Source organism: Macrobrachium rosenbergii, chromosome 55 (assembly GCF_040412425.1).
Source record: "Macrobrachium rosenbergii isolate ZJJX-2024 chromosome 55, ASM4041242v1, whole genome shotgun sequence".
In the NCBI taxonomy this organism is placed as follows: domain Eukaryota; kingdom Metazoa; phylum Arthropoda; class Malacostraca; order Decapoda; family Palaemonidae; genus Macrobrachium; species Macrobrachium rosenbergii.
Window position 1 is genome coordinate 79,407,517 of NC_089795.1, and position 20,005 is coordinate 79,427,521.

Below are 20,005 nucleotides of genomic sequence, written 5' to 3' on the forward strand. Positions count from 1 at the left end.
TTCTAAATAGCTTATACAGCTCTTGGCATTTGATAGTTACGTTTGATTTGTATGTGTGTTCTGGTGATGATAAATGTTTAAATTTAGTCATGTGTGTTGCTGAGTGGAAAAAGGGAGCTCATAAGACAAGATGACTATGAATAGGGGGAAAACTCCTGCAGTATAAGAGAAAGAGTGGTACCTTTAATACTACAATATTGAACTTACAAATGTGTATCATACATGAAATGGGAAGCTATAAACTAAAAAAAAAATATTACTATAAAATACCTGTATGTGAATTTAACTTCTGAAGAAGCAGTTCTTTTTTATTTTTTAACCCATAAGTAAATGTAAAAAGAAGAGGTATGGTTTGCATGTAGGTAAGAATTGCTTTTCTAAAAGAAAAATTTAATCATTTTTGTGAGTTTGTTGGATCTCCTGTTTCAAGAGGGAATTACTCTTGTTAGTTGCAACTACATTTAGCACAGCAGTCAGTTACAATGCCAGAAACAAGATGTAAAAGAAGAAAGGATGGCATAACTAAGAAAAATACAATTATAACTGTTTATAGAAGGACTTTTAGAGTTTTAGAGCCATTTCACTGGGAAATTCCGCAAGGACTCGTTCATGAAGATGACCTCAACTAGAGAGCATGAAATACTGTAAAGTACTTATGAAAACTAAGGAACAGAGTAGAAGACCACACAAGCTTTTGAAGCATTATGAAATGAACAAGGAAAGTAAGAGCTGAAAATTTTATTCATTTGTTCAGGAGAACAAACTTCAGATAAAGCTTGAGGAAAGGAAAGAATTCAAGTCAGAATTTTGAAAGTCTTCAGAGATCTTAAGTCAAGGAACCTAAAATAAATTTTTTCCACAACCCAAGAATAGATATTGGTACTTGGTGGAACTTGTTCCCCTGAAGTTAAGCAACAACAACAGGGAAATCAGGGTTTAGTTGTTGAGAAAAATATTGTAAGGGGAAAAGTAATACATACCTCTATCCTTTCAACAATGAACTCAGTATTATAGGAGGCTGCCAGCTCAGGTTTAGAGGCTCTTATTCAAAATTACCATGGAGGTTGAAGATTGTCAAAACCTATTTTGTCATCCTACTGTGTATTATCAGACTCATTAGGATGATGGTGGAATATGTTTTGAATTGATGAAAGAGCTTATCCATCATGGCATTCCATGTTGATTGGCTGCCAAAAGTGATTCACGCTGTTGTTTCCCATGAACTTGAAAGCAATACAGTGGTATGAAACTTCAACTTAATCCTGTAGTATGTGAAAAACAAGCTTGCTTGAATTCTCTCCTGCATATCTTTTTGAACATTATCATTCTAGAGTTTGTCAGGGTTAAGATGGAAAAATTTGCTATTTGTTGTCTTGATAATTGCAACTTCTAGAAACTTTTTTTTTTTTTATCCAAACCCATCACTTAAATAGTCCATGTTCGGGGTCTTCAAATGCCTCTAGACACTGCAGATTTTGGTCTAATGGACAAAGTAGAAGTGCAGTAATGGCCACTGCACATGGGCTGCCTGAAACCCTTAGGTGACATCACACACCAGCATCACATACTTGTGATATAAAGCACTCTTACCACTTCAGAACTCCCCAGTTTACTTTCTTTGTTTATTGAATTGCCTCCATCAGTGATTTACATTTTGCCCTGCTGTTTGCCTTAATTCATTATATTTACATTGTTTTATTTTTGGATTAATTCAGTGATATTAGTGTTATTCTTCATCATCAGGAAGTGCAGGCTTCTGAGGTATCCTGATTAATTTGAAATAATTCATTATTTTGAATATCACTTTTTGGTCTAGCTTGCACATTTACAGATCATCACTCTGGTAAACATGTTTTACAAGCCAATTTGAATTGTAAGGAATACCCTGCTTTTCCTGGGACTTCTCTTCAGTAATGGCTGCCACTGCAGTTGGCAACCAGTTTAGAGATTGCAGTCTTTCTTAGTATGACCAGTGATTTCTCCAGAAGACTCCGTGTCATTTACTTCAAGACAATGTTTTATATCATGGTTGTGACCTTTCCCAGTATTAATATGTAGACTGAATCTGTGGTCTTGATAGCACTGTAATAGGAATCATAACTATTTCCTTCAACACTGAAGATATGGCAAATGCCAGTACTGCCTGATCTAGTTTACATTGACTTCTAAGCATCTAAAATATGTAGCACCAAGTCACCTTCCTCCTTTGTCCGTGTGGACACTGGTACACCTTGTTGAATGCAACCCTAAATTTGTTTCTCTTGAGCTGATGTTAGTGCTGGCACAAGTGACCCACTGTTGACTAAGAAGCAGTCATTGGTAGAGTTGCCATAATGAGATGTCTTCAGGGCTTACTACTTCCTCTTTGGACTTGTCTTTTTTTCTACTTGAGTTGATTCTGATAAGAGGCCTATGACTGGCTTGCTCTTTTAGTCCCCCTCCCCCCTTTTTTTTAATCAAAGAGAGTCAATTTCATTGTCTTTTCCCTCATCCTTTAGTGAAGTACTTGCTCAGAGGTCTCCAATGGACCTTGCCATTAAGATGAAGAGGCCTTTTGTGATGTCAGTTGTGATGGGGATGGAGCCTATTACCTTGGACAGAAAACATTCTTAATTTCCAGTCTGTAACTCTTAAGACACCATCCACTCCTGGGAAGAAAGCAAGGTTTGATCTCTCCAAGGACTATGTTGCTCTTGAGTAACATTCAGAAGAGGACAAGGTTGTTGCAGCCAAGTCTTTTCATGATGAGGCTTTGTTTGCTGAAGTTCTGGATTGTTTTACGGTATCTTCTGCATCAAATGGCTTCAGATGGCAACAAAAACTGAACTAGTTATGTGTTGCAAAAACGAGAAAAAATCTGCCCAGATAAACTGGACAAAACTGTGATTTGGCTTACTCAAGGTAAATGCTACAGTGTACATCACAGCAGTATTAGGATGAGGATGCTTGGAAAAGGAACCAACAGAGGGTGGGACAATTAACAGATACTCCTTTCGAAAATTTTCCCTGGTGTAGGACTACTTTCTGCAGCCACATCATCCACCTTCAGCAGCTGAGGCCTGGTTTTGATGAGGAGGATCAGTTTAATACTTATGGAGGTAGCATACTCTTCTGAGGACCTCTGGAGTACCAAGAGGATTGTAGTGGAATACTTTTACAAGAGAGTTCCTCGACCTTCTGACTCTGTCGGACATTAGAGACTGATGGTTCAAATGTGCTGGACTCATTCTTGGTTCTGGAATAGTTGATTCTAAATCTTGTGGAGAAACTGACCTCCACAGTGACAAAACAGCCATTTTTATTGTAGTTTCTTCCTCCTGGCAGGAAGAATAAGCATCCTGCCAGAGAGATAGACAACCTAGGACACAAAGCAGTCCAGCAAGACTTATTCCTACCGGAATGACTCTACCAATAAGGCTGTGGTCCTTCTGCTGAGGGAAGATGATCTGCTGAAGGTGAGGCTTCCCCCAAAGGAGGCAGAAGGAACTAAGGATTGCATTCCCTCATAGACTAGTTCTCTTCTGATGGGGCTTGTATCCATGAACTCTGGAATTGTGAATGAGATAGAGGCAGAGCAGTGAATGTGTAGTGACTTTATACTTATTGCTGTCTGTTAGGCAAAAGTTTTGCAGTGTCAGGGACATCTAAAGACTTTGAATGTGGGCTATATGGGTGATGGGTATGTATGAAAAACTTAATCTTACATTTGAAAAATATGATTTCCAATTGCAAACAAATCTATTCTTGTATTGATAATTGCCTGGATGCAAATAGTGATTGGGGTTTCCATTGGCGACTGACATGATAAAAACGGATACTTTAGATTCATTAGTCATTTCATGAGGTTTTATTGGAGTAGACTATCCGTTTGTTCTTAATGTGCTTGCTTCTTATCAGTGAAATTGACTGCACTGGACTACATAATATAAGTTATACAGTAATAATAATGTAACTGGAGCATACTGGTATCCCACAGGCAGGAAGAATCGCGATGCTCACTGAGATAGGAGGTAGAACTTTCAACCAGGGAATGAACAACTTTGAACAGGGACCAGTGGAATTTGAACATGATGCAAGTAACTTGGAACGTGAACCAAACAGCTTTGATAATGAACCAAGCAGCCTCGATGGACCCCTTAATCCCTTGGTTTGTGCAGAAAATAATTTGGTAACTGAGGGAAATCACTTGGATGATGATGGTAGTGACTTAGTTTCTGCAGTTAAAAAACTGGCAAGGGAGCTGGAAAAACACAGTCACCATGACTGCAATGTAGCTGCTTTATCAAGAAACAATAGAACCTCTGTTGCCTGCGAAGGAAGTGATACAGTAACTTTGTCACACACGAATGAATGTCAGTCTGCCAATGGTAATGTTGTTGCTCAGAAGGAATCTTTTAAAGAATTTGTATCTAGTTACTCTTGTAATATGAACTCCAATCTCATTGTTACAGAAAAGTCAGGTCATTCAGATGAATTAGTTGTTAATTACTCAGGTAATGAGTTGAGTGGGAATTCTCACCCAATAGACAAGGTAAATACAAGTGTCTTGAGTATTGAGTCCAGGAATTCACAAGTTCAACCATGCCTTTCTGAAAAATCCATAGATCCTTGTAAAAGAGATACACAACCATATAAGATATTCTTTAGGAGTCAGGGTGGGGATCACCTTCATTCAGAACATATACCAGAGAATTTCACTTCTTATCTTTTAACATCTGATAAGTCAGAAGCTTTCAGTGTAAAAATTCAAGAAACAGAATCATACAGTGTGAAAGTAGAGGCAGTTGAACCTTATTGTTTAAATGCAGAGAAAAGCTCTGACTGTGAAATAAGGGAACTACCACCTTCAGGAGAATTAACATTTACTGCTGCTAGTGAAAATGATAAGGAGGAGACTGTGATATATGTAGTTGAGAATGAAAGTTCAGAAACTGTATCAGTGCAGTCATTGGCTGCCTCCGTTAAGTCTTCTTTATGTAGAAATAAGGAAACCTCTAGCAGTGCTACTCCAACGTCCATTCATAAAGATGCTCCTGCCAATGGAGTGAATCAGTCATCGGAAAATGCTCACTTAATGCTTTCACTTTCTCCACCACTAGTTGATGTGAATGTAGGCGTTATGGAAGGGTCTGTCCTGGTTAAATGTTCAAATGATGCATCAATACAGGTGCCAGCTAAGCTAGTGTATTTGCCTAATCCAGAAAATTTGGAAGCTACTGAAGAAGATTGCGCAATGTTGGCTCCTCAGTTATTAGAAGGAGGTGTTCTGTGCCCTGGAAATAATATCATGATTTTTAAAAACCAATGTTTTCTCATATTTGTTAATGTGCTTTTGTGGGAAGGGGAAAAGCAGCACACACAGATTTCCATAAGCTCTCCAGTAGAATCAATGGAAACATACCAGGCAAATGGTACAAATTTTGTTATGATTACTAGTTGTTTGGAGCAGAGCTTAACTGTACCATCTCAGGCAAGTGGTAGAATCTCATTATGCTCAAGCAAATTTCCAGTGAAAAATGCTCCAAATAGTGATGAGCCTGGAGTTTTTCAGTGTGATAAATGTGACAAATCATACAAAGTCAGGTCATCTTTGAACAGTCACAAGGTTACACACAATGCTGAAAAATTTTACAAATGTGATGAATGCGACAAAGCATTTCATTATAGTACTCCTCTTCAAATTCATAAACGTACACATAGTGATGAAAGACCTTATCATTGTCAGTCATGTTCTGCATCTTTCCGATCCAAAGCCAATTTGAAGTATCATGAGAGGCTTCATACTGGTGAACGGCCTGTTATATGCCACGAGTGTGGTCAAGGATTTAAGGATTACACTTCCTTGAAAAGACACAAAGCTAAAGCCCATGATTTAGTCACAGTGAAGTGTGAAGAATGTGGTCATATATGTAATTCTGTAGAAAATTTAACAACACATCTCTGGCAAATTCATAATATTTTGTATGTAGATAAAGTTCTCTATAAATGTGAAAAATGTGGAGAAACCTTCAGTTTTCAGAAATCTTATAACAGTCATATGGCCAGCCACAGGAGAGGTGAAAAGAGTTCTCAAGGATCATTTGGAAGGTTGACCGACTACACTTATCGATGTGGTATATGCAGTATGACTTGTCATAATAAATCACAGATGGTGTCCCATATACAGGTTCATGCTGCTTTCAAAAGATACAGTTGTAGGTATTGTAAAAGTGCTTACATGTATAATTTCTTGCTAGCTAATCATGTTAGGGAAGAACATCCAGATGATCCACAGTGGTTTTGCCAACATTGTGATGTGGTTTTAAAACTTGTAGGAAACTGAACAGTCACAGTTGTCGATCAGTACGTGGAAATTATACTTGTCCTCACTGTGATTTTAAAACTGAGATTCGTCACAGGTTGTTTCGACACATCGTAAAAAATCATCCTGACGATAGTACGCCTTACTATTGTGATTTCTGTAAGAATAGTTTTGAAGATCCTAATAAGTTGCGTTATCATCAAAAGCGGGAACATCCAGAAGAAATGCTTACACTTACAATGCAACGAGAGATATCACGAAACCCTCCTTCTAGTAGTGAAAAATTAGATTTGCCTCCATTTGATATGTCACAGATAGAAATGAGTATAGAAGGTAGTACAATAGTTTATCACATTCCAGAACACTTGCGTGATGATGAAGTTTTCCAAGAAAAAGTAAAATTTAAGTGTTATTATTGTGAAGCAAAATTTCCTGTTAAGAATGCCATGACTCGGCACATTTTGAAAGAACATCCCAGTAAGAAGGCATATAAATGTTTAATTTGCAACATATTTTTCAAGACAACTGTAGATTCCAAAAACCATAATCGCAAATATCACAAATTTCGAGAGACAGATGGCAGAGATCCGTTAAGAAATGAAAAAGCTATGAAGAAAAGAGCACAATGGTTCCAAGAGCAGTTTGAAAAGTCAGATCCTAAAGTAAGAAATACTTACAAATTTAGTTGTCGTTTCTGTCCAATGGCTTATCGCTGTAGACGACATCTGATATTCCATTACAAAAAGTGGCATCCAGATGAAGAATGGGATTATTTACCCAGTAAACCTTATCAGAATGCAGGTGTGAAGAAAAAGAGGAAACTTGTATTCTTTGATTGTGCTTTTGATAGTAAGTGCCAGGTAGTGTTTGATGATAAAGATATGATGGTTGAACATGTTTTTAATGCTCATGGCATTGTTAATGAAGAAGCAGACAAATATATTAAGACAAGGACTGTTTTAGACACAGTTCATCGAGGTCGAATTCCTAAGAATGCCGTTAACTTGTTGAGGAATAATGAAGTTAAAAGAAAAACAAGATTGTGCACTGAGATGGAAAATGAAGAAAATGTTGATGATCCATCTGCTTTTGATGATATGAATGCCAAGCTGGATGAAGGCATTTCAGATGCTCAAGAATATAAATGTTCAAAAGACAAAGCTGAGAATGCAAATAATGATTCAGTGTTAGTGTATGATAAATCATTAAATTCACAAAACTCTGAAAAGAAAGTATCAAGATCACAACCCAGGTTAGACACAATTTCATCCATGAAAGATGTAAAGAAATTGTTATACAGGTGTAGGAAGTGTTGCCTCTATTTTTCAAATAAATCAGAATACAGGGAGCATAACAGTAGATACCGTGATATTGACTGTCGAGATTTCCTTCATTTGAATGTAAACCAAAAATCTGATGATGAGGTGTCTGACACTGATGATGACATTGGAAATGATAGTGTTTCAAAGTTTGATCCTGAATCAAAGAGTAGTGCAGACTACACAGTAGGAGTTTTAACTAAAAGAGAAATGGTTAATCAAGAAAATAGAGAATGTGTTGCAAAGGAACTTAAGTATGAAACCCAAAGTATAACTGGGAGTATTACTGTTGCTGTTTTAGAAGATCAGTTTGAAGAAGATCCCAAAGTACTATACATTGATGAAGATGAAGTTAACTGTAATGTGGTAAATAGCCCCCAACATCTTGGATTTGGTTGTAGAAACAAGAAGACATTTTCGTTCAGTGTTGAAGGATCCAGAAAGGAAAGATCTTTTGAGTGTTTGATTGAAAAAGTAAAGTCTAGCACAGTTGAAAAACAGAAGCAGATCTTTAACCAGGACATTATAGAACAGAAAATATTAAAGCCTCAAAGTAAACTTGTGAAAAATATATGTGATTCAACAGAGATTTTAAGTCAAAAGTTTGAAGGGCAAGGGAGAAGTCGAAATAGTACAAGAAGATCAGTATCCCAAAAAATGCATTGTGAAATTTGTAATGCTTCATTTAAGACCAGAGCAGAGCTTGGATTTCATGTAAGACATGAGCATTGAAATGTATGCCACTAATACAAAGCTGTTATGAATGTATTTATTTTTAAATGGAATTTTAAAAGAATTTCTCTAGTAGGTAATTTATTATTATATTGGCTTGTGTTTTCCCTTGTTCATGTAGTTGTGAGAAAAGTTTGTAAAGGAACTTGCTCACCTTAACAAGCATATCTGTGATATATTTTTTTATTGACAGAATTTGAGAATATATGATAATTTATTTATTTGGTATTTATTTCTCCTTCTGCCTGAACTATTGACAGTCTTGTAGATTATTAATGCTAGTTGAGTAAATTTACTTTTGAAGGTTCATATGAGATGTAAACCACAGGTCAACATGGTTTCATGTAATGATAAGTAACGTTGACAAATTTTTAAGTAATTTATATTTTTCCTAACATACAAACCTGAGGTCTTTACATATGGGATTAACTTTCAGCGAGCTGGAAATCTGGCCGTTAAATTTTTGCAAGGTGTTTATGATAGTAGCTACTGATGGTAGGGCCAGAAGCACCGCTCACCAAGTCGGTGTACATTCAGTTCTACACAGTTTACCTTTTGGCCCAAGTAAGAGAATGAGGGGTTGTAAGAGGTGGGCCCGTTATGTAAAGACCTCAGGTTTGTATATTAGGAAAAATATAAATTACTTAAAAAATTTGTCAGTTGTTCCTACACAAGTACAAAACCTCGGGTCTTTATGTATGGGAGACTTACTTTTTGAGGGAGGGTTCTGAGTAAATCTCTGAACTGACTGGTAGTTCGGCTCACCTGGGTACTCTCTTCATGGGCATGGAAGAGCAAAGGAAGGAGACCATACCTCTGATCTATTGAAGAAGAGAGATGTTCATTCATCATACTTCTGGGCATTTTGAATTATACTCCTGGGCATTTTGAATTAAAGTAATGTAATATCCTTGAATCAAAAAGGTTTGGATGAACCCACAGTGTCGGAGACTATAAAGCTAAGAATAACCAACTGGTTTGCTCATAGTGAGTCCCTCTCTCACCTTACTAGAGAGAAGGAAGGATTTGTATCTACTAATCCAAATGGAGCTAGATTATAGAAAGAATACTCAGTCATCTAGATCACCTGCATGCACTCCCGTCCAGTACGTGACGGCTCGTTCGCTGTTCTGCCCACTGGAAGAGGAAAGGAGCAGGCCAGTCCCCCCCCACCCCCCTCACACACACACACCTTCTCCTTGCAGCCACACACCTAAGGCGAGATGCAACCTGTCCCTTAAGAGCTGGGTGAACTGCATGACTTGTCAAGGTAAAAGGAGGTGAATGTGGTCTGCATGATTACATTTCCTAGTACTCGACCGACAGGTTCTTTGTAAATGTGCTGGACAGACTGATGCCCCTGGCTTTGAAAGATCTGGCCCGAAACGTACTGATGTCCACCAGGAAGTTGTGGGGTATGCTTGTTTGATCATCTCAGTAGTCAGAGAAATGACAATTTGGACACCATTTCTCGGCCAACTCGAAGCTAATGAACAAGTCATTGGCATTAGGCTGAAAGTCTAGTCTTTATGGAGGCAGCATAGATGCTATACTGTCATTGGAACCACAGGACCCTAGAAGTGGAATGATCAACATCACTGGTCACCTTTGAAACAGTGAAAGGCGTAAGCTTCCAGATGTAAATGGATACCAAAGATATTTTGCTTTGTTCAAGGGTGCAAGGAGACAGAACAGAACAGCGCCAACTTCAGTAAGACGAGAAAAGGAGGACTATGATCAAGCTTCAGAGGTTGAACGAGTTTCCGGAAGCCAAGGTGCCAAGATCAGTTGTCCTTATCTCCTGACTTCAGCGAATAAATTGTTTTAATTACATCCATCTTGCTTGGGATGTGTCTGGTTGGCTACTGTACCAAATGTTCAACTGTCTACTCTTGTGTCTGCACTGCAGTAGAGTAGATGAAAGAGCACTAGGACCTTTGTTGACCATGGCACTACCATGGTGTCGTTACTATCACACTGAGGAGTGTCTGTCTTTGGATCTTGAGACTCTTGAAAGTCTAAAAAGAACTGTGCTTAAGTTCCAAGAAAGGAAGTGTAGGAGCCTGCTGCCCTGGTCAGTGTTTCGATGCTGTCAAAGGAGTGCCTATTCGGACCTGAGACTCCTGAAACTGTTTTAAGATCCACATAACATTCTCTCCATCTTGGGTAAAATAAAATGGAGCTCCTAGACTCCACTTCTTGACCAACGAATCAGGCAGAACGACGGGGAGTTGCAAGCCCAAGACTTCAATCATGGATACGAAAGATGTCTCCTAGGCGCCAACAACATCTGAAGTTTCTAGGAAGTTACTTATCCAAGCACTGACTAGTCCCAACATTTCTAACCATAGATGCGAAAGACTTCTCCTAGGTGTCAACAGAATCTGGTGCTCCAGGAGGTCACCTATCCAAGTACTGTACTGTACTGACCAGGTCTATCATTGCTAACTTCGCTGACCAGGCGAGAAGTGATATTTTCAGCGTGGCATGGTGGACAGCTGTTGTGCCCATGGTCTGTAGAGACAGCTGAATAGTAACAGCTTTGGAGTGTGGAGATTGAAGGACTAATTGACTGTCTTCCTAGATTGAACAATTCTTTGAAACATCGAGGTATCAAGACCAATTGTCACTAACACTGACCGTAGTGACCGAACTTGTCTGTTGTACATCCATCATCCTGGAATGTGTCTGGTTGACCGCATGCTGAGTGTTCTACTGCAAACCTGTTCACCCGCACCGTCAATTGAGGAGATGATAGAACACTAGGCCCCCCATGTTGAGTAAGGTACTACCTTGGTACCGTTCCTTAACAACACCTCAGAATGCCTATCCTTGGATACTAAGGCTTGGAGAGCTAAGAAGATCCAGGTCATTGAGGTGCAGATTTGGTAAGGTTAGGCTAGGTTCAGTTTAGGCTAGGCTAGGTTAGGTTAAGTACCCAACCTCACCTAACCCAACTTAGCTCCTTGAAGAGCAGATAACTATCTTCTGGTTGATCCCATGAAGCAGGAAGTCCCAGGATATTGAAATGCAGGTTTGGTAAGTTTAAGCTAGAACTAGTTAGGCTAAGCTAAGTTAGGTCAAGTACCCAACCCAACCTAGCCCCTTGAAAAGCAGGTGACTACCTTCTGGTTGATGCCATGAGACAAGAAGTTCCAGGATATTGAAGTACAGGTCTGGTAAGGTTAGGCTAGAACTAGTTAGGCTAGGCTAAGTTATGTCAAGTACCCAACCTAACCTCTTGAAATGTAGGTGAATGCCCTTCACTTGATGCTTTGAGGCACGAAGTATCTCTGGAGGGGAAATGTGTACAACACCCCAAGGAGATAGATGTCGTCTCACCATTAGGCTAAGTCCTCTCACCTCTCTCAGAGAGGATGGGAAGGAATAGCGAGACCTTTTCAAAGACCAGGACCCCTCTTTCCATCTTCAAGAATCAGGCTTAATCCTTGTGCTAAGAAGAGTATTGCAGAAGAGGACACTGAGGCTGTTGTACCAAGGAGTAGGCCTAATTTGTAGATCTATGTAGCTAGAAAATAATTCTGATCGCACAAGGAAAAAACCTCGCACAATCAGTTTTGATTGACTCCTGTTTTGGAAGCGTTGGACAGTATGGCTCTACAGAACTTCACTGTAAAGGAAACCAACCTGTAGTCGAAAATGAACGGAAATCCGAAGAAACCCGTGCTGATGAACTGTAACTACATTGGCACAGGGAGTCGAAGATTAATATTAGCTTAGGAACAATCAAGAGTCAAGGTTTGAATGTGAACAATGAAACAGAGAGATTTCTTCCTGCCTGTAAAATGTTGAGGTCTCGGGCTAAACACAACTGAAAGACCGTCATTTCACGCAATGAATGCCGTAGGGGCGTGCTAGAATGAATTAATTCATTCAGTTGTAGGCATTATTGAAATGGACGTCGGATAGTGTGATGAAAATGACTGATGAAGGTCGTAACGTATGTCGGAAACATCTGGAAGAACGATCCATTTGTTTGAATTCGTTGGCTGTTTGTTAGGTGATGTGGACGTTTACTGAAAATGGAGGCTGACCACTACCGATGAATAAGGCCCCATCAACTTACGTTATGAAGGACGTAAAAGTTGGCAGAACAATCCCATTCGCTCGTATGTAGATGGTATGGTAAAATCCGTTGGCCATTACTAGATGATTAAGCTAAAACACATATGTGAGCGAAAGGCATTAAACAGATGTGCTGTTGATGCACTCGAACATGGGTTGTCGCCTTTCTAGAAGTCACAGAAGTACTATCAATGCTCTTCACTCGACAGTTTGAGCGAGTCTGTGATCGGACGGGAATCAGTGCTTCAACACTGTATGGCCGTAGGCCATCCCGTTTTCTTCCCAAACCTGAGACAACTTCCACACACACCCCCCCTCAATCATATAAACATGAAAGCAAGGGAAGACCGTTCCAGAAGAGCGACTCCTTTCTGGGAAGAATGATCCCATTGTAGTCAAAACTACATCCGTGACATTACCAATGTGGAAATGTACGGGAAAGAAGCAGCAGCATGCTAGGCTGCTCTTTTTGATTCTTGGAGAAAGAACCTTTCATTAAGAGATGATTGGCATACTGCAGCTTCATCGATATGTCACGGACATACCATATTTATACAATGAAAAGACCAAGGCAATTTATAGTGACACATCTTAATTTTGCCTATCCCTGGTCTCTGGACACATAAATTATGTGGCTGCATTCTTTCCTTTAGAGATCGACCGTCTAAGTAGGAGAGGCTCCAAGCCTACGTCCATAGACAGGGAACACAAAAATAGAAAATATGATATCCACAAAAACAACCAAGGAGAGTTGTTATCGGTCAAGTTGCACATACATATTCCTTCCAAGCAGACATGGATATGTCAGGCTGTATATACATATTCCTTCCAAGCCGACACAGATGTGATTCGTTGCACATACGTATAATCCTTCCAAGCAGACATGGATGTGTCATTGCACTTATGTGTATGTCTGTGTCACACTGCACGTCTTCCAAGCAGACATGGATGTGTCATTCCACATACGTGCATGTCTGTGTCACACTGCATGTATGTATATTTCTCCTTGGAGAATGTAGTTTGATGGGCATTTGGAAACTGCAGCAACATCATTGCCGACACAGATGTGATTCGCTGCACGTACATACAATCCTTCCAAACAGACACAGAAATGTCATTGCACATATATAAAAGCCTGAGTCACACTGCTCCCAAAAGAGCTGCTGGGGAAGAGAAGGCACATGAAGAAGACTGCACTGACGGAAGATGAATTAGAAGGTTTGACTTCCACCGCAAATCCAACGATGAAGAAACCCTTGGGGGGTGAAGTAGCTCTTGCCTCTGCGACACACAGCTACAAAGAACTCACTCCCGAAAGGAGGAGCAACGTGGTATTCCTTTGAAGCAAAACATGGAGGTGTCATGTTCCACAGATGTCTCATGTTGCACACCCTTAAATCTGCTTACAAAGTGCAATTGAGGAGAAGTGTATAAATCACAAGTAAAATATAGTTAATGCTAGGCAAGCCGTAATCATATGGAGCAAAGAATGCCTAAGGCAGAAATGAAAAACTTCAGGTAAATATTACTGTTTTCATATTAACTTTGAAGGAATCAAATGAGTTATGAGATTATACTCAAAAACTGAAATAGCAAGTACAATACTCATTAACACAGTGGCAGCAAGCTTGCCACCAGTTGAAAGGCATGAGGATGGTAGTGCACCACCCAACAAAGTGAAGCAAGTGAATGAAAAATATTGAAAGTCACATAACAGTAACAGGACAAGATCCTGAGGAGCAGAGCAAAACAACCAGTTTGTAAGAAGTCACATGAAGGAACCACTCCAGCCTTCCTCCCATCTGGGCCAGTAGAACATGAGTTGGGTATGCACATTGGGTCACTTCAAGTTGGTGTCATTGGAGCTTTTCACACAGTAATGGTATTTTATGATTAATGGGCTTGTAGAAGAGCATGTTTTATAGGGATTGCATCATACATTGTATCAGTGCCTGTAGTTTATGAATTTTACCAGTCCTGTTAGTCCTTTTGTCTTCTGAAAACACTTGTGCCATGATTTTGTTGACCTTCCTACTGGTCTCCTTTCTACCTCCATGTTGGTAAAATTTTTGGCAAACCACACCTCATCCCTTTTCATTTTATATCCAAGCCACATGGATTTTTGTGAGATGTTGGTCTGTTTTTTAGCCTTTAAACACATCTCTCTACAACTTTCAGTTATGTAATGTGATCTTCCCACTGCATTCTGGCCTTGAATTCAAGAATTTTGTAGTGACCTTTTTTCAGAATCTGAATTTTTTTCAGGGCTGATATATTCAGCATAGAGTAAATACAGCCCTTGGACATTCATCATGAATTTTTGCTCTGTTAAGGGGATACTGTACCTTTATTTACCAGTAGTCTAGCAGCCTCTTTGCACTTTTTCGGTACTGTTGCTGCTATTTCTCTCTTTGGCCTCTCAATACATGCTCCACTGACAAGTTTGTCACTGAAGTGGCAAATGTTTTACCTCTGCTAAAGCCTAACCTTTCACCACATGTACACTCCACTTTCCTCTCTTCCACAATTGCTCCATTTGTTTTTATATGTCAGGAACTGGAAATCATTTACTCCAGATATATAATGCAGTCATGGACATCTTGAGACATTATCATAACTGTGTAACAGATTGTACTTTCTCCTTTGCTTTCATTCGAGTGAATATACTTTTTTATTTTTTGGCTTCCTTTATATGACCTTTATTTACTGCAGGAGCAGTGCCATATTTCAGGAAATGCTTTTCTGCTTGCACATTAGCTTAAATCAGCTATTTTTAATGCAGAGAAGTTAAGCAGAAGTCACTGATCTTACAGATGTTGTAGTTGGACCACTGAGAATTGATCTTTTACTTTAGTTAGTCATAGTGGATCAGAAGTTTAAATGCCAACTGAACCTTTCAGACAGAATTTCCTTAAGCTACTCTTAGGGTCCTTTGAATGGTGTCTGTAATAGGCTATGCTATTTCCATGTAATTCTTTCCTCACTTCCCTTGCATCCCTCTCCCATGTTATGTAGTCTTCTGGTAGTATTTTTAATGAAATTCCCATGATGAATGACATTTTTAGGTTTTGAATGGTAGAAGCGACTGCAGGTTAGCTTTGGAATATTAGCCACGGGTTGTTTAAACATTTTCAGTTCTGTTATTGACTCAGGGATTCATTGGGTTATAGTTGCAAAGAAGTCAATGTCCAAGAGGGAATGATTGTGTATATATATGGTTAGTTGTACAGTATTTGAGTTAATTACTAAGATATTATTTGCATGACATCCCTGTATGGAGTTAGGAATTAATATCACATGGATGTACCTTCATGATAATTACTGAACTACCTGAGGGAACAACAAATATCATGCATATTTTGAATAAATATGTGACCTTGAATGTCATACACTGAAGCTTAAGAGTGAAAGCAAGATACTCTATAGGGTAACTCTAACCCAGTTTAGTTTGGTATTTTGATTAATTTTCCAGTGATAAAGTAAAATTGGAGGAAGATTAAGTAAGAAGTCGGGTAGTTGACCTAAACCTCATAATCAGTCAGTCAAGCCAAAGGGAACTGGTGAAAACTATAAAAAAAAAGTTTACCTTAGTTTAACCAGACCAGTGAGCTGATTAACAGCTCTCCTAGGGCTAAGTATTCAAGAAAAATTTATCTGCTCATAGAATTTTGAATGCTGGTTCATGGCATTGCCGAAACACTTTCACTTCCTTCTACATGAAGTATATCGCCCATTGGTCCTTGGACACTTTTTCCTTGGGTCCAGTGGTGGCTGTTCAACAAGTTGTGTAGCTCATCCCATTCCCCTGGCAGGACAGTTTGTATCTAGCCTAAGATGATGGAATGAAAGTGAAATGAATGAGGTGACTGGTCTCTTTTCATTTCTCCTTACTGTCTTCTTTACCTACGGGCAATATGAAGATTTTTCAATCATGAGCTGGAATGGGCATGATACAGGTGAGTACAGTGGCCATGCTGTTGTAGTAATTATTAATAAATGAAGTTACCTTTCATTAGTAGAAAATTCCTTTCTTTAGGAAGGAGAGAGAGGGATAATAACAAACCTACGTAGGTGGCTACATTGGTTTGGTATTTGAACAGATAGCTCTTCATCTTCCATTTATGCAATGAACTTTGGCATTGTATTGAAACCCAGAAGACTGAACCTAAGTTATACACATATCTAAGTTCAGAGGTGTAGGTCTTCTTTCTTAGTTATCTCTTATCCAAGGAGAATAACCAGGTGTGGCAAACCTCCAGTCAGTTAATGATATCTCCCACCAAGCGTAATCCTAGAACAAATCACATATTTTTAACATTTAAGGCCCACCCCTCTGCCAGTTTAACCAGGGTTGGAAGAATAACCGAGACATCACGAGTCCCAGCTTGGGTTGGTGGCTGTCCCACCTAACTCGTGACGGGACAGATGTCACCAGTTCCTTGCATATTGAATACAAATTATCTTAAAAATTTGTGATTTTTGGAAGCTTGAATTTCAAGTCAATGGCCCCTGTGCGCTTGGCCCATATGAATAGGGTTCATCTTTGAATAATAATAATTCACTGTTGTCATGAGTAACTCAGTAAGAAACTCAAATTGTTTTATAAGCGTAGAATCTAATTTAGAGATATAAGGTTTTTCTTGTGATACTTTTATATTCATGAGCCTTTTGCCTGTTTTTGTTTTATTGCTAAATATGATACCAATATAATAAAGTTTAGTTGTGTGAAAAAAAATATTCTGGTTTTTACATGCCAATTACAGTAATAAATTTATATCTAAAACCCATGTATGTAAGTTTATTAATCTTGAATTGATCTTTTCTGTGATTTCTATTTTGCGTCTTCTTTTATTAACTCAATCTTCATAATATTTCCAGATAGGGAGTGCATGAATTAGCCCATTTCACTGTCCATAAGACAGTTCCCACTTATTAAAGTCTGGTCTCCCATAAGCAGTATTAATTGTTCATCCTTTCATATTCAGCTGTTAAAATGTCCAGATTATTGTACTGTACTGGGACCATTACCGAGGGTAAAATCAAAGTTTTAGTATATTCTAATTTTTCAGTTTTCATGATCCTAGGTAAAGACATTTCTTTCATGTTCTTATCTCCCTGTTCCCTGTTGCACATTGTTCTCATAGATGGGACATTCTTTCAGTTCCCTTTCTGAAAGAATTGAATTAAGGATATTTTGTGTAATCAGTGATACCACTCTCTTCCCTTCTGTATGCCCTCGACGTGGCCTTGCCCCCGTTTCAGATATTCTTGTAGTTAGGATGGTTTTCTCAGTTTAAATGTATTGTATATTTCAATATAAATTTATGCTTAATATCAATATGGATTTTCCATTGATTCGCTGAATCATGTGATTATGAGATTTTTATAAATTCTGTTTGTGATAGGATTGAATCAGAGGCACTTTATCTAATCACTAATTGTACCAGCTTCTCTTTTTATGCCCTTCATATACCTCATTTCACCTGCCAATTTATTTCAGTAGGGCCCTTTACACTTTTTATTTCTTTTTTTCTGCAGGGACTCACACCTGTTGCAGACTTGGATGTTTGCCATATCTCACTTTTGAGACCTGTAATTTGTTGGTCAACCAGTGATTTGGCTATAGCCAGAGGAAGGCCTTCTGGTCCAGACATTCTATGAGTGTTGCTGTGGATATCTCCTCATCTTGTCTCTTGAGTATTAACTTTCTAGCTCTAATGAAATGTTAATTTTTTATGGTTTTGGTGAAGGAACTTTAGTTGCCTGATGAGGTTTTTGTATGGTCCTACCATCTTGCTCACATTTTTGCTCTTGCTTGATAATCCACCTTTTTTGCATCCAAGCTGGCTATAACTGAATGCTTTCTCCTTGTGCTGCCTGCTGTTTTCAACTGGTGTGAGTTGGTGTTAGGTGGTATCTGCTTTTTGCTGTCAGAAGTAGCTAGTCATCGAAAGATGGCTTTTGCTTGAATGTGTATTTATATTTTAAATCTGTATGGTTGGCTACCTCCTAAGCAACATAGTCATGGAGAATAAGGACATGGCTGTGAGGTATCTTTTAGACCTCTTGGCTTTTGTGAATGCCAAATATTTGTAACTCTCCCTTCCTTTGTATTGATTTCTGTTCTTGGAGAGTTTAGTCAGAGTTCACAGAGACGCTCACCCTGTTTGCAGCTGGGACAGAGATCTTCATCATCGGTACTCTTCTCCATCATAGCTGCAATTGAGGCTGGGAATATTTAATTGAGCCAGCCAATGACCTTTAGTATATGCCCTCTAGGAGGCTCTGTCCATATACCTTAAATGGACTGACTTCAGCACAAAAAAATGAGATTAGTGCTTCCTTTTTGACATTTCTTCAACTGGTATGTGCTGTCTCCAGAAATTCTGAAAGTTGTGGCAGGAGATAAGAATACAACTTGGGTTCTTGTTGTCATAAGTAGTTACCATCATCCTTTTATGGAGACAGAACCCCTCTTGGTAGGGGATCTGCTGGTGTCCCTCTGTTAGAGGTTCAGATGTGCACAAAAACATCAAGTCAAAGTTTGGGTGTACTTACAGGGCCACCAGATAACTTGATCATGGATGCTGTGTGACAGAGGGCAGCCAGTCAACATTTAGATTGCAAGGTATTGTCAGACCAATTAAAAGAAAGTCTACATGTGTTGTCAAGAGAGGAATGTTGATTCAGTCAACTCGCCAATTCCTTAGTTGCAGAATTTTATATCTTCCTTTGTTTTCTCAGGAAACTGTCTGTCTCCTGCAGGGATGAAAGGCTGCATTTTCATAAGTACTCAAACTTCATAGGCTGATTAAGGGTTCTTGAGTAGATTTGAAGAAGCTTACAGCTTCTTAAGTCTGCCTTCTTTTTACTGGAAATTGCATTTTTTGAAGTGGGCTAGCAAGCTATCATTCTCCAGGAAAGTTTCTCAGGCTAGAAGATGGTTATTAGTTGAACTTGTCATTTACTTCAGACTTTGTAGAGAATACCCTAACAACTTGTAGACAGGACTGTGCCACAGCACCCTTCACCATCTCTTGTTTTCAATCACTGAAAATGCAGAGGACATTTTGCTTTGTCCAGTAAATTATATTAGGTTCTATTCATAAAGAATTGTTTAGACCTCAGGGACAACACCTGTAGATGCTTTCTCTCCACAGGCCTAAATCGAGATAAGACACTAAGAACAGAGTCTGTTGCTGGCTGAAACAGGCAATCATGAAAACTTTAGTGGTGTGAGGCTTATGGTGAAGATGGCAGGTATATCCTTGCCAGAATTCTTGGATAGGGTATACAGTATACAATACCAGTGGTAGTTTTAGATTTATTTCAGAAGCTGATCTTTTATAGATTTAATTCATCTTTCTTATAATTTTTTAATGTTTTAAATTGGTTTGTTCTTATCAGTATTGATGATGTTTGATGTGTCAATGACAAAATCTTAGGGCAATAAATCTGTCTTTCTTAAATGCTCTGGGATGTTCTGCTTCTCAGCGTGAAGAGCAATTCAGGCGTGTACTGTGCATAACTAATGGGGTTGTGATGAAACAAGCTATGTTTTTTTAAC

At 38.8% G+C, this 20,005-nt stretch overlaps 1 protein-coding gene across 5 annotated transcripts in view; it reads left to right on the forward strand.

The window, feature by feature from the left end:
* Positions 1-20,005, forward strand: part of Wdr59 (WD repeat domain 59) — a 99,355-nt gene that overhangs the window by 15,838 nt on the left and 63,512 nt on the right. The window lies entirely within an intron of this gene.